Source organism: Physeter macrocephalus, chromosome 19 (assembly GCF_002837175.3).
Source record: "Physeter macrocephalus isolate SW-GA chromosome 19, ASM283717v5, whole genome shotgun sequence".
Lineage (NCBI taxonomy): Eukaryota > Metazoa > Chordata > Mammalia > Artiodactyla > Physeteridae > Physeter > Physeter macrocephalus.
Window position 1 is genome coordinate 10738734 of NC_041232.1, and position 17194 is coordinate 10755927.

At 38.6% G+C, this 17194-nt stretch overlaps 1 protein-coding gene across 3 annotated transcripts in view; it reads right to left on the minus strand.

The window, feature by feature from the left end:
* TMEM116 (transmembrane protein 116) overlaps window positions 1–17194 on the minus strand; it is a 165172-nt gene that overhangs the window by 69885 nt on the left and 78093 nt on the right. The gene's annotated exons all lie outside the window — the stretch shown is intronic.

Consider the following 17194-nt stretch of genomic DNA (forward strand, 5'->3'; position numbering starts at 1 on the left):
AAACTGGGAGATTGGGATTGACATATACACACTACTATATATAAAATAGATAACTAATAAGGACCTACTGAATAGCACAGGGAACTCTACTCAATACTCTGTAATGGCCTATATGGGAAAAGAATCTTAAAAAAGAGTGGCTATATGTATAACTGATTCACTTTGCTATACACCTGAAACTAACACAACATTGTAAATCAACTATACTCTAATAAAAATTTTCAAAAAAGAAAAGGCCATAAGGATTTCCATTTCTAATAATGATAGCCTAGGCTGTCTTAACCAAACTTTCCAATCAAAAGAACTAAATATGCTGAATAAAATGTTTTTTAAATCTTTAAAAGCATCGAAGAGCCGACAAGATCACAATGAACCAGCAGCACAAAATCCAAGAGAAGGAATTTCTGCTTCCACCTTTGATGAAATAACATGAATAGAATTTGTCTTTCAGCCTTAAAAACTAAAAATTGGACAAAATATATGAAAACACCCGGTTTTCAAACACTGGATAACAATCATTACAGAACAGTAGTCCCTGAAAGAAGAAAAACAAACAAATTGAGTTCATCAAGTTCCCCAGCTACCTGGCTGGGAAAAGTGAGTGCAGTGATGGGGAATCCAGAGACAAGCTGTCCTGGTGAGTTGAGGAGACATTTCAGTGTTTGGGGAGGCCAAGGCAGCTAAAATGTGTGAAGCAAATTATCAGAGAAGAGGCAGACACACAGAGACATAGCGCTCTGGAGATGTGCAGAGGTACCTTCAAGTCTTTGATTAAGTATTGATCTACACACATGGGAGAGAAAACCATGAAGAGAAGAGAAAGAAGCACCAGAAAGGAGTAGGTGGAACAACCTCCAAAGGAATCCCTGAAGGAATAGTTTGTGTTCCCATCAGCCAGTGTGAAATGACTTCCTAATCCGTAGGCTGGAATGGCAGTACTGTAGAATAATAAGGTAGAATCATAAGAAGAGTATTGCCTTACTATCGGGACCAAATTAGCTGTACATGAAATACTTCCCTAACTAAAGCTTAAAAGCAAGCCTTCAAAAAATAAAGGACCACACAGACTCAGAGTTAACTATATCTAAGACAAAATCCCCAAATTTAAAGGGGATTTATATATGTATATAAAATTTATGTATGTATATAAAATCTAATACCCAAGGCTTTCCTGGTGGCGCAGAGGTTGAGCGTCCGCCTGCCGATGCAGGGGACACAGGTTCGTGCCCCGGTCTGGGAAGATCCCACATGCCGCGGAGCGGCTGGGCCCATGAGCCATGGCCACTGAGCCTGTGTGTCCGGAGCCTGTGCTCCGCAATGGGAGAGACCACAACAGTGAGAGGCCCGCGTACCACAAAAAAAAAACAAAAAAAACCTAATACCCAACAATGTAAAATCTAGAATGTCTGGTGTCTACTAAAATATTGTAAGTCATGTAGATAAGCAGGAAATTATGGCCCATAACTAAGAAAAATTAATCAATAGAAATGGACCCAGATACAACATAGATTATAAAAATTAGGAGACAAAAATGTTAAGGGAACTATTGTAAATATACTCATATGTCCAAGAAGGTAGAGGAAAGCATGAGCACAACATTGAGAAATGGAAGATATAAAAAAGATCCAAGTTGAAATTCTAGAGATGAAAAATATAATATATGGAATTTAAAATATGGAAAATTAAAAACTGCAAAAATTAGTAAACTTGAAGACACAGAAATAGAAACTAAAATGAAACATCTAGAGAAAAAAGACTTTGAACAAAAATGAACAAAACTTCAGTGAGCTGTGGAATACAAGTGGGCTAACACACCTGGGATTGGAATTCCAGGAGTAGAGAGGAAGGGAGAAACAAAGAAAATATGTTTGAGGAAATAATAACCAAAATTTTTCCAAATATGATGAAAATATTAACCACCATGTCCAAGAAGCTTAACAAAACCAAACATAAGAAACATGAAGAAACCACACCAAGGCACAACGTAATCATGAATATAGATGCAAAAATCCTCAACAAAATATTAGCAAACCAAATTCAACAACACATAAAAAGAATCATACACCATGATCAAGCTGGATTTATTCCAGGGTCAGAAAGATGGTTCAGCATACGCAAATCAATCAATGTGATACACACACCACATCAACAAAAGGAAAGGCTAAAACCACATGATCATCTCAATATATGCAGAAAAGAGCATTTGACAAAATTCAACATCAATTCATAATAAAAACTCTCACCAAAGTGGGTATGGAGGGAACATATCTCAACATAATAAAAGCTATTTATGACAAACCCATAACCAACATAATACTCAATGATGAAAAGCTGAAAGCCTTCTCAATAAATTCAGGTACAAGACAAGGATGCCTACTCTCACCACTTTTATTCAGCACAGTATTGGAAGTCCTAGCCACAGAAATCAGACAAGAAAAAGAGATAAAACGTATCCAAATTGGATAGGAAGAGGTAAAACTGCCACTATCTGCAGATGACATGATACTCTATAGAGAGAACCCTGAAGTCCCCGACAAAAACTGTTAGAACTAATAAATGAATTCAGCAAGGTAGCAGGACACAAGATTAATATACAGAAATCTGTAGCATTTCTTTGCACTAACAATGAAATATCAGAAGGAGAAAGTGAAAAAACAATCCCATTCTAAATCGCATCCAAAAAAAAAAATACCTAGGAGATGAAAGACCAAGGAGATGAAAGGCATATACACTGAAAACTACAAAACATTGATAAAGGAAATAGACGATGATTCAAAGAAATGTAAAAATATCCCACGTGCTTGGACTGGAAGGTTTAATATTGTTAAAATGGCCATACCACCCAAAGCAATCTACAGATTTAATGCAATCCCTATTAAAATAACCATGACATTTTTCACAGAACTAGAACAAATAATCCTTAAATTTATATGGAACAACAAAAGACCCAGAATTGCCAAAGCAATTGCCAAAGAACAAAGCTAGAGGCATAATGCTTCCAGATTTCAGAGTATACTACAAAGCTACAGTAATCAAAACAGTGTAGTATTGGCACAAAAACAGACATATAGTACAATGGAACAGAACAGAGAGCCCAGAAATAAACCCACGCACCTAGAGCAAAAAGACACATAACATACATAGGTCAACTAATCTATGACAAAAGAGGTAAGAATATACAATGGAGAAAAGACAGTCTGTTTAACAAGTGGTGATGGGAAAGCTGGACAGCTGCATGTAAATCAAGGAAGTTAGAACACTCACTCACACCATATACAAAAACAAACTCAAAATGGTTTAAAGTCTACATATAAGACATGACACCATAAAAGTCCTAGAAGAGAACGTAGGTAAAACATTCTCTGACATAAATTGTTACAATGTTTTCTTAGGTCAGCCTCCCAAGGCAATAGAAATAAAAACAAAAATAAACAAATGGGACCTAATCAAACTTAAAAGCTTTTGTACAGCAAAGGAAACCATCAACAAAATGAAAAGACAACCTATGGAATAGGAGAAAATATTTGCAAATGATGCAATGAACAAGGGGTTAATATCCAAAATATACAAACAATTCATACAAATCAATATAAAAAAAAATCAAACAACCCAATCAAAACATGGGTAGAAGACCTGAATAAACATTTCTTTAAAGAGGACATGCAGGGCTTCCCTGGTGGCGCAGTGGTTGCGCGTCCGCCTGCCGATGCAGGGGAACCGGGTTCGTGCCATGGCCAACAGGCACATGAAAACATGCTCAACATCACTAATTATTAGAGAAATGCAAATCAAAACCACAGTGAGGTATCACTTCACACCAATCATAATGATTATCTTCAAAAAGTCTACAAATGATAAATTCTGCACAGGGTGTGGAGAAAAGGGAACCATCCTACAATGTTGATGGGAATATAAATTGGTACAGCCACTATGAAGAACAGTATGGAGGTTCCTTAAAAAACTAAAATTAGAGTTACCATATGATCCAGCAAACCTACTCCTGGGCATATACCCAGAGAAAACTCTAATTTGAAAAGATACATGCACCTCAATGTTCACAGGAGCACTATTTACAATAGCCAAGACATGGAAGCAACCTAAGTGTCCATCAACAGATGAATGGATAAAGAAGATGTGGTTATACAAACACAATGCAATATTACTCAGCCATAAAAAAGAATGAAATAATGCCATTTGCAGCAACATAGATGGACCTGGAGATTATCATACTAAGTGAAGTAAGTCAGGGAATTCCTTGGTGGTCCAGTGGTTAGGACTTGGTGCTTTCACTGTTGTGGCCTGGGTTCAAACCCTGGTCGGGGAACTAAGATCCTGCAAACTGTGCTGTGTGGCTAAAAATAAATAAGTGAAGAAAGTTAGAAAACAGAAGATGAAACATTTATATAAGGAATCTAAAAAAGATGATACAAATGAACTTACTTACAAATCAGAAACCGACTCACAGACATAGAAAACAAACTTATGGTTACCAAAGGGGAAAGGTGGGGGGGGATGGATAAATTGGGAGTTTGGGATTGACATATACACACTACTGTATTTAAAACAGACAACCAACAAGGACCTACTGTATAGCACAGGGAACTCTGCTCAATATTCTGTAACAACCTAAATGGTAAAAGAATTTGAAAAAGAATAGATATATGTATATGTATAACAGAATCACTTTGCTGTACACCTGAAACTAACACGACACTAAATCAAAATAGTCCAATATAAAATGAAAACTTTTAAATAAAAATAAATTTAAAAAATAAAAAAAATTTTAATTTTAAAAAGTTTTAAAAAAAGATGTGGTATATATACAATGTAGTATTACTCAGCCATAAAAAAGAATGAAATATTGCCATTTGCAGCAACATGGATGAACCTAGAGAATATTATACTTAGTGAAGTAAGTCAGAGAGAGACAAATATATATGATATCACTTATATTTGCAATCTAAAAATAATACAAATGAATCTGTACACAAAACATAAACAGACTCACAGATATATGAAACAAACTTATGGTTACCAAAGAGAAAAGGGAATAGGGAGGGACAAATTAGGAGTATGCGGTTAACAAATACAAACTACTATACATAAAATAGATAAGCAACAAGGATTTCCCATATAGCACAGGGAATTACAGTCAATACCCTGTAATAATCTATAATGGAAAATCTGAAAAAAAAATATATAGAACTGAATCACATTACTGTACACCTAAAACTAACACAATATTGTAACTCAACTACACTTCAATTTAGGAACTTCCCTGGCAGTCCACTGGTTAAGACTCTGCACTCCCAGTGCAGGAGGCACAGGTTCGCTCCCTGGTCAGGGAACTAAGATCCCGCATGCCTCATGGCACGGCCAAATAAATTAATGAATTTTAAAAAACTATACTTCAAATTAAAAAAGGGGACATCATAATCAAATCACTGAAAGTCAGGGGAAAACAGAAAATACCAAAAAGCATCTAGAGCAAAAAGACACATTACATACATAGGAACCAAAAAGAGAATGATAGCAGACACAATGCAGAAACAATCAGAAACAATGCAATCCAGAAAACATTAGGAGCAACATCTTTAAAATACTGAAAGGGAAAAAAAATCTGTCAACCCAGAATTTTATACACAGTGAAAATACCTTCCAAAAAAAGGACAAAAATAAGGACTTTTTCAGACAAACAAAAGCTGAGAGATTACACTGAAGCACACCATTACTATAAGAAATTTTAAAGAAAGTACTTCAGGGAAAAAATGTAATAACAGATAGAAATCTGGATCTACACAAAGGAATTAAGAGCATCAAAAATGGGAATCATTTGGTGCTTCCTCAAATAATTAAACATAAAATTACCATATGATCCAACAATTCCACTCTTAGGTATATACTCAAAATAATTGGAAATAAGTACTCAATCACACGTACATGCATATACATAAAGGTGAAAAGATAGAAACAGTGCAAATGTCCATAATCAGAAGAATAAATACGCAAATTATGATGTATACACACAGTGGAATGTTATTCAGCCATAAAAAGGAATGAAGTACTGATACATGCTACAATGTAGACGATCCTTCAAGACATTATGCTAGGGCTTCCCTGCTGGTGCAGTGGTTAAGAAGCCACCTGCCAATGCAGGGGACATGGGTTCAAGCCCTGGTCCAGGAAGACCCCACATGCTGTGAAGTGCCTAAGTAACAACTACTGAGCCTGTGCCACAACTACTGAGCCTGCACTCTAGAGCCCACGAGCCACAACTACTGAAGCCCATGCACAACTGCTGAAGCTTGTGTGCCTAGAGCCTGTGCTCCACAACAAAAGAAGCCACTGCAATAAGAACCCTGCATACTGCAATGAAGATTAGCCCCCACTTGCTGCAACTAAAGAAAGCCCACACGCAGCAACGAAGACACAACGCAGCCAAAAATAAATAAATAAATTTATTTAAAAAAATATTCCCTGTGTAAAAAAAAAAAAAAGACATTATGCTAAGTGAACAAAGCCAGACACAAAAGGTCACGTTTTGAATGATTTTATTACTACATCAAATAATATAGAATATATATAGCCATAGATACTAAATTCAGATTGGTGGTTCCCAAGTGTTGGGGGTAGGAAAGATGGGGAGAAACTGTTTAATGAGTAAGTTGTTTTACTTTGGAAGGACAGAAATGTTTTGGAACTAGATAGAGATGGTGGTTGCACAACACTGTGAATGTACTAAATACCACTAAACTGTTATTCACTTTAAAATGATTAATTTCATGTTATGTGAATTTCACCTCAGTAAATTATTTTTTAAAACCTTTGTGCATGAAAGGACATTATTAAGAAAGTGAAAAGACAACCTAAAGAATGGGAGAAAATATTTGCAAATGATATATCTGATATGGATCTATTCTTCAGAATATATTTAAAAAACTCTTACAACTCAACAACCAAAAGACAAAGCTGTGGTGTCACTCTACACAGTTCACCTCCCAATACACACCGAGAGTCCACAGAGGCCTCCACCAGCTCTATGGAGCAAAGAGGGCCGAGAGCAGTGGAGGCTGGGAAAGTGATTGGCTTTGAGGGACAAAGGACACCTGCACCCGAGGCTGCATCTGAGTGGAGTCACAGGCACTTACACAGGCAGCACATCAGACCTCTATCTGCACATGGGCCCCCCTTGCTTTGGCACTCCCCTCCTCAGGGGCAAGAGTCCTGGTGTGGGGAGAGAGAAAAACACACACTTAAAGGGAACAGAGCCAACCTGAGTCCAACTCTCAGGGGTTCTGCTCCAGTAACTTGGGATCAGACTCTGCCCCACGTAGGGTCATGATGGCCACTGAGCAGAGGGGAAGTCCTGCCTCACACAGTGCCAGTTCAAGCTCCTCCATCTCCAGCCCCACCCCTTACTGAGGTGATAGCTGCCAGCACACCCTGAGGAAAGATGTGACTCGCATCCAAGTCACATCCAGCTCTCCTACCAAAGGCACTGGACACAGTCCATATAGGGACACTCCCTCATAAGAACACCCCTTCAAGACTGCAATAGGTAACTATTTCACCTAAATTCACAGAGGCAGAGAAAGCTACACAAATGAAAAAGCAGAAGAACTACTCTCAATTGAAAGAGAAAATCCCTGAAAAAATGAAATAATGAAACAGAAAGAAACAATTTACCAGATAAAGAATTCAAAACATTGGTAATGAAATTACCAATGTTAACTGAATTAGGGAAAAGAATTGATGCAAACAGTGAACATTTTAACAAGCAACTAGAAGATATAAAAAAAGACCCAATCAGAAATGAATAATTCAATAGCTGAAATAAAAAACAACACACTAGAAGGGATAAATAGACTAAGTGATACAGAAGAATGCATAAGTGATCTGGATGACAGAATAATGGAAATCATCCAATCGTAACAGCAGAAAGAAAAACAACTTTTTAAAAAATTAAAGCAATTCAAGAGATCTCTGGGATAACATTAAGCATACCAACATTCACATTATAAGGGATCCCAGAAGGAGAAGAGAGAGTGAAGGGGATCTAAAATGTAATTAAGGAAATTATGGCTAAAAACTGCCCAAACCTGAAGAAGGAAACAGATATCCAGGTACAGGAAGCACAGAGGGTCCCAAACAAGATCAACTCAAACAGACCCACAACAAGACATATCATAATTAAAATGACAAACGTTAAAGAGAATACTAAAGGCAACAAGAGAAAAACAAAAAGTCATATACAAGGGAATCCCCATAAGGCTAAGAGCTGATTTCTCTGCAGCAACTTTACAGGCCAGAAGGGAGTGGCATGATTATTCAAAGTGCTGAAAGGGAAAAACCTGCAACCAAGGATACTCTACCCAGCAAGACGATCATTTAGAATAGAAGGAGAGACAAAGAATCTCTCAGATAAGCTAAAACTAAAACAGTTCATCAATACTAAACCTACCCTAAAAGAAATGTTGAAGGGTCTTCTCTAAGTGGAAAAGAAATAAGAATCTACAGGAAAGGGGAAATCCCACTAGGAAAGACAAATATATGTATGGTAAGGACTGGGGATCAACCATTAAATAAGCCAGTATGTAGAATAAAAGATAAAAAATTGTAAAAGTGACTATGACTACAATAAATAGATAAGGGATAAGCATGAAGATGTAAAATATGACATCAAAAACACAAAATGTGGGGGAGGGGAGTAAAAAACGTAGATCTTTTAGAATGTGTTTGAACTTAAAAATTACCAGTTTAAAACAAGTTGATATAATTATAGGTCAACATATATGAGTCCCATGGTAACCACAAATCAAAAACCTACAATAGATACACAAAAACTAAGAAGAAAGAAACACAATTATACTTCTAAAGAAAATCATCAAACACAGGGGAAGAAACTAAAAGAAGAAATGAACAGAGAAGAACTATAAAAACAATGAGAAAACAAGCAATAAAATAGCAATAAGTACATATCTATTAAAAATTACTTTAAATGTCAAGAGACTAAATACTCCAATCAAAGGACATAGTGTGGCTGATTGGATGAAAAAAACAAGACCCTTCAATATGCTGCCTACAAGAGACTTCACTTCAGGGCTAAAGATACATACAGATTGAAAGTGACAAAATGGAAAAAGATATTTCAAGCAAATGGAAACGACAAAAAAGCAGGGGTAGCAATACTCATATCAGACTAAATAGACTTTAAAACATAGGCTGCAATAAAAGACAAAAAAGGGAATTATATAATAATAAAGGGATCAACACAGAAGAGGCTGCTATACTCATTAACATATATGCACCCAATACAGAAGCATCTAAATATATAAAGCAAATACTAACAGACATAAAGGGAGAAATTGACAATAATAAGTAGGGGACTTTAACACCCCATTTACATCAACGGACAGATCATCTAGATGGAAAATCAATAAGGCAAAAATAGACTAGTTGGACTTAGATATCAACAGGCTGTTACACCCCAAAACAGCAGAATAGACATTCTTTTCAAGGGCACATGGAATGTTCTACAGGATAGATCACATGCTACACCACAAAACAAGACTCAACAAATTTAAGAGGATAAAAATTATATCAAGCATTTTTTCTGACCACAAAAGTATGCTAAATATGTTAAAGGGATCATACACCATGATCAGGTGGGATTTATCCCAGGATGCAAACATGGTTCAATATCGGCAAATCAATCAGTGTGATACATCACATTAACAAATTGAAGAACTAAAATCATGTGACAGGGGCTTCCCTGGTGGCACAGTAAGGGAGTGGCATGATTATTCAAAGTGCTGAAAGGGAAAAACCTGCAACCAAGGATACTCTACCCAGCAAGACGATCATTTAGAATAGAAGGAGAGACAAAGAATCTCTCAGATAAGCTAAAACTAAAACAGTTCATCAATACTAAACCTACCCTAAAAGAAATGTTGAAGGGTCTTCTCTAAGTGGAAAAGAAATAAGAATCTACAGGAAAGGGGAAATCCCACTAGGAAAGACAAATATATGTATGGTAAGGACTGGGGATCAACCATTAAATAAGCCAGTATGTAGAATAAAAGATAAAAAATTGTAAAAGTGACTATGACTACAATAAATAGATAAGGGATAAGCATGAAGATGTAAAATATGACATCAAAAACACAAAATGTGGGGGAGGGGAGTAAAAAACGTAGATCTTTTAGAATGTGTTTGAACTTAAAAATTACCAGTTTAAAACAAGTTGATATAATTATAGGTCAACATATATGAGTCCCATGGTAACCACAAATCAAAAACCTACAATAGATACACAAAAACTAAGAAGAAAGAAACACAATTATACTTCTAAAGAAAATCATCAAACACAGGGGAAGAAACTAAAAGAAGAAATGAACAGAGAAGAACTATAAAAACAATGAGAAAACAAGCAATAAAATAGCAATAAGTACATATCTATTAAAAATTACTTTAAATGTCAAGAGACTAAATACTCCAATCAAAGGACATAGTGTGGCTGATTGGATGAAAAAAACAAGACCCTTCAATATGCTGCCTACAAGAGACTTCACTTCAGGGCTAAAGATACATACAGATTGAAAGTGACAAAATGGAAAAAGATATTTCAAGCAAATGGAAACGACAAAAAAGCAGGGGTAGCAATACTCATATCAGACTAAATAGACTTTAAAACATAGGCTGCAATAAAAGACAAAAAAGGGAATTATATAATAATAAAGGGATCAACACAGAAGAGGCTGCTATACTCATTAACATATATGCACCCAATACAGAAGCATCTAAATATATAAAGCAAATACTAACAGACATAAAGGGAGAAATTGACAATAATAAGTAGGGGACTTTAACACCCCATTTACATCAACGGACAGATCATCTAGATGGAAAATCAATAAGGCAAAAATAGACTAGTTGGACTTAGATATCAACAGGCTGTTACACCCCAAAACAGCAGAATAGACATTCTTTTCAAGGGCACATGGAATGTTCTACAGGATAGATCACATGCTACACCACAAAACAAGACTCAACAAATTTAAGAGGATAAAAATTATATCAAGCATTTTTTCTGACCACAAAAGTATGCTAAATATGTTAAAGGGATCATACACCATGATCAGGTGGGATTTATCCCAGGATGCAAACATGGTTCAATATCGGCAAATCAATCAGTGTGATACATCACATTAACAAATTGAAGAACTAAAATCATGTGACAGGGGCTTCCCTGGTGGCACAGTGGTTAAGAATCTGCCTGCCAATGCTGGGGACATGGGTTCGAGCCCTGGTCCTGGAAGATCCCACATACCACAGAGCAACTAAGCCCGTGGCCACAATTACTGAGCCTGTGCTCTGGAGCCTGTGAGCCACAACTACTGAGCCTGCGTGCCACAACTACTGAAGCCTGCATGCCTATAGCCCGTGCTCTGCAACAAGAGAAGCCACTGCAATGAGAAGCCCGCACCCCACAATGAAAAGTAGCCCCCGATTGCCGCAACTAGAGAAAGCCTGCACACAGCAGTGAAGACCCAACGCAGCCAAAAATAAATAAATAAAATAATAAATTTATAAACGAAAAAAGATCATGTGACAATCTCAACATATGCAGAAAAAGCTTCTGACAAAATTCAACGTTCATTTATGATAAAAACTCTTAACAAAGTGGGTACAGAAGGAACATATCTCAACATTATAAAGACCATTTATGACAAGCCAACAGCAGCATCATACTCAACAGTGAAAAGCTGAACGCATTTCCTCTAAGATCAACAACAAGAGAAGAATGCCCACTCTTGTCACTTGTATTCAACATAGTATTGGAAGTCCTACCCACAGCAATCAGACACGAAAAAGAAATAAAAGATAAAAGGAATCCAAATTGGAAAGGAAGAAGTAAAACTGTCACTGTTTGCCGATGACATGATACTATGCAAAGAAATCCTATAGACACCACCAAAAGACTACTAGAACTCATAAATCAACTCCATAAATTTTCAGGATACATAATTAATATGCAGAAATCTGTTGCGTTTCTATACACTAACAATGAACTACTAGAAAGAGAAATTAAGAAAACAATCCCACATACAATAGCATCAAAAAGAATAAAATACCTGGTAATAAATCTAACCATGGAGGTAAAAGACCAGTACTTGGAAAACTCTAAGACACTGATGAAAGAATCTGAAGATGACACAAACAGATGGAAAGATATCCCATGTTCATGGATTGGAAGAATTAATACTGTTAAAAAGAACACAGTACCCAAGGCACTCTACAGATTCAACACAATCCCTATCAAAATACCAATGGTGTGGGCTTCCCTGGTGGCGCAGTGGTTGAGAGTCCACCTGCCAATGCAGGGGACATGGGTTCGTGCCCCGGTCTGGAAAGATCCCACATGCCACGGACTGCCTGGGCCCGTGAGCCATGGCCGCTGAGCCTGCGCGTCCGGAGCCTGTGCTCCGCAACGGGAGAGGCCACAACAGTGAGAGGCCCGCATACCGCAAAAAAAACCAAAACCAAAACTAAACAAAACATCAATGGTATTTTTCACAGAACTAGAATAAATAATTTAAAATTTTGTATGGAAACACAAAAGACCTTTAATAGGACCATCTTGAGAAAGAAGAACAAAGCAGGAGGAATCATGATCCCTGACTTCATACTACACTACAAAGCTACAGTCACCAAAACAGTATAGTACTGGCATAAAAATAGATATACAGATCAATGGAACAGGACAGAAAGCCCAGAAATAAACCCATGCACTTACGGCCAATTAATCTACAACAAAGAAGGCAAGAATATACAATGGAGAAAAGACAGTCTCTTCAATAAGTGGTGCTGAGAAAACCAGACAGCTACATGTAAATCAAATTAGAACATTCCCTAACACCATATACAAGAATAAATTCGAAATGCATTAAAGACCTAAATGTAAGACCGGATAATATAAAACTCCTAGAGGAAAACATAGGCAGAACACCCCTTGACATAAACACAGCAATATTTTTTTGGATCCTTTTCCTAAATAAAGGAAATAAAAGCAAAATAAACAAATGGAACCTAATTAAACTTAAAAGCTTCTGCACAGCAAAGGAAACCATCACTGAAACAAAAAGACAACCTACAGAATGGGAGAAAACATTTGCGAATGATACGACTGATAAGGGATTAAAATCCAACATACAAAAACAGCTCATACAATTCAACATCAAAAAAACAAATAACCTGATTAAAAATGGGCAGAAGAACTGAATAGACATTTTTCCAAAGAGGAAATGCAGATGGCCAACAGAAACATGAAAAGGTGTTCAACATTGCTAATCATCAGGGAAATGCAAATCAAAACCACCATTAGAGAGGAGTTTCAAGATTGCAGAAGAGTAAGACACGGAGATCACCTTTCTCCCCACGAATACATCAGAAATACATCTACATGTGGAACAACTCCTACAGAACACCTACTGAACGCTGGCAGAAGACCTCAGACCTCCCAAATGGCAAGAAACTCCCTACCAGGGTAGGGTAAAAGAAAAAAGGAAAAACAGAGACAAAAGAATAGGGACGGGACCTGCACCAGTGGGAGGGAGCTGTAAAGGAGGAAAGGTTTCCACACACTGGGAAGCCCCTTCGCAGGTGGAGACTGCGGGTGGTGGAGGGGGGAAGCTTTGGAGCCACAGAGGAGAGTGCAGCAACAGGGGTGTAGAGGGCAAAGTGGAGAGATTCCCACACAGAGGATCGGTGCTGACCAGCATTCACCAGCCTGAAAGGCTTGTCTGCTCACCCGCCGGGACGGGTGGGGGCTGGGAGCTGAGGCTCGGGCTTCAGTCAGATCCCAGGGAGAGGACTGGGGCTGGCTGTGTGAACACAGCCTGAAGGGGACTAGTGAGCCACAGCTAGCCAGGAGGGAGTCCGGGAAAAAGTCTGGAGCTGCTGAAGAGACAAGAGACTTTTTCTTGCCTCTTTGTTTCCTGGTGCATGAGGAGAGGTGATTAAGAGTGCCGCTTAAAGGAGCTCCAGAGACGGGCGCGAGCCGTGGCTATCAGCGCAGACACCAGAGACGGGCATGGGATGCAAATGCTGCTGCTGCAGTCACCAAGAAACCTGTGTACAAGCACAGGTCACTCTCCACACCTCCCCTCCCGGGAGCCTGTGCAGCCCACCACTGCCAGGGTCCCATGATCCAGGGCCAACTTCCCCGGGAGAACGCACGGTGCGCCTCAGGCTGCTGCAATGTCATGCCGGCCTCTGCCACCGCAGGCTCGCCCCGCATCCATACTCCTCCCTCCTCCCGGCCTGAGTGAGCCAGAGACCCCAAATCAGCTGCTCCTTTAACCCCATCCTGTCTGAGCGAAAAACAGATGCCCTCAGGCGACCTTCATGCTGAGGCAGCTTCAAATCCAAAGCTGAACCCCAGGAGCTGAGCGAACAAATAAGAGAAAGGGAAATTTCTCCCAGCAGCCTCAGGAGCAGCGGATTAAATCTCCACAATCAACTTGATGTACCCTGCATCTGTGGAATACCTGAATAGACAATGAATCATCCCAAAGTGAGAAGGTGGACTTTGGGAGCAACAATATATATTTTTTTTCCCTTTTTCTCTTTTTGTGAGTGTGTATGTGTATGCTTCTGTGTGTGATTTTGTCTGTATAGCTTTGCTTTTACCATTTGTCCTAGGGTTCTGTCTGTCTGGGGTTTTTTGGTATTTTTTACTTAAAAATTTTTTTTTCTTAATAATTATTTTTAAAATAATTTTATTTTATCCCTCCCTCCCTTCCTTTTTTTTCCTCCCTTTTATTCTGAGCCATGTGGAGGACAGGCTCTTGGTGCTCCAGCCAGGCGTCAGGGCTGTGCCACTGAAGTGGGAGAGCCAAGTTCAGGACACTAGTCCACAACAGACCTCCAAGCTACACATAATATCAAATGGCGAAACTCTCCCAGAGATCTCCATCTCAACGCCAAGACCCAGCTCCACTCAATGACCAGCAAGCTACAGTGCTGGACACCCTACGCCAAACAACTAGCAAGACAGGAACACAACCCCATCCATTAGCACAGAGGCTGCCTAAAATCATAATAAAGCCACAGACACCCCAAAACACACCACCAGACGTGAACCTGCCCAACCGAAAGACAAGATCCAGCCTCATCCACCAGAACACAGGCACTAGTCCCCTCCATCAGGAAGCCTACACAACCCACTGAACCAACCTTAGCTACTGGGGACAGACACCAAAAACAATGAGAACTATGAACCTGCAGCCTGTGAAAAGGAGACCCCAAACACAGTAAGTTAAGCAAATGAGAAGACAGAGAAACACAAAGCAGATGAAGGAGCAAGGCAAAAACCCACCAGATCTAACAAATGAAGAGGAAATAGGCAGTCTACCTGAAAAAGAATTCAGAAAAAACGGATAAGTGACCTGGAAGATACAATAGTGGAAATAACTACTGCAGAGCAGAATAAAGAAAAAAGAATGAAAAGAACTGAGGACAGTCTCAGAGACCTCTGGGACAACATTAAATGCACCAACATTCGAATTATAGGGGTCCCAGAAGAAGAAGAGAAAAAGAAAGGGACTGAGAAAATATTTGAAGAGATTATAGTTGAAAACTTCCCTAATATAGGAAAGGAAATAGTCAATCAAGTCCAGGAAGCACAGAGAGTCCCATACAGGATAAACCCAAGGATAAACACGCCAAGACACATAATAATCAAACTGTCAAAAATTAAATACAAAGAAAACATATTAAAAGCAGCAAGGGAAAAACAACAAATAACACACAAAGGAATCCCCATAAGGTTAACATCTGATCTTTCAGCAGAAACTCTCCAAGCCAGAAGGGAGTGGCAGGACATATTTAAAGTGATGAAGGAAAAAAACCCTACAACCAAGATTACTCTACCCAGCAAGGATCTCATTCAGATTTGATGGAGAAATTAAAACCTTTACAGACAAGCAAAAGCTGAGAGAGTTCAGCACCACCAAACCAGCTTTACAACAAATGCTAAAGGAACTTCTCTAGGCAAGAAACACAAGAGGAGGAAAAGACCTACAAGAACAACCTGAAACAATTCAGTAAATGGTAATAGGACCATACATATCGATAATTACCTTAAATGTAAATGGATTAAATGCTCCCACCAAAAGACACAGACTGGCTGAATGGATACAAAAACAAGACCCATCTATATGCTGTCTACAAGAGACCCACTTCAGACCTAGGGACACATACAGACTGAAAGTGAGGGGATGGAAAAAGATATTCCATGCAAATGGAAATCAAAAGAAAGCTGGAGTAGCAATTCTCATATCAGACAAAACAGACTTTAAAACAAAGACTATTAAAAGAAACAAAGAAGGAAACTACATAATGATCAAGGGATAAATCCAAGAAGATACAGCAATTGTAAATATTTATGCACCCAACATAGGAGCACCTCAATAAATAAGGCAAATACTGGGCTTCCCTGGTGGTGCAGTGGTTGCGAGTCTGCCTGCCGATGCGGGGGACGCAGGTTCATGCCCCGGTCCGGGAGGATCCCACGTGCTGCAGAGCATCTGGGCCCATGAGCCATGGCTGCTGAGCCTGTGCGTCTGGAGCCTGTGCTCCATGACGGGAGAGACTGCGGCAGTGAGAGGTCCGCATACCATAAAAAAAAAATAAGGCAAATACTAACAGCCATAAAAGCGGAAATCGACAGTAACACAATCATAGTAGGGGACTTTAAGACCCCATTTTCACCAACGGACAGATCATCCAAAATGAAAATAAATAAGGAAACACAAGCTTTAAATGACACATTAAACAAGATGGACTTAATTGATATTTATAGGACATTCCATCCAAAAAGAACAGAATACAATTCTTCTCAAGTGCTCATGGAACATTCTCCAGGATAGATCGTATCTTGGGTCACAAATCAAGCCTTGGTAATTTTAAGAAAATTGAAGTCATATCAAGTATCCTTTCCAACCACAATGCTATGAGACTAGATATCAATTACAGGAAAAAAATCTGTAAGAAATACAAACACATGGAGGCTAAACAACACACTACTTAATAACCAAGAGATCACTGAAGAAATCAAAGAGGAAATCAAAAAATACCTAGAAACAAATGACAATGAAAACATGATGACCCAAAACCTATGGGATGCAGCAAA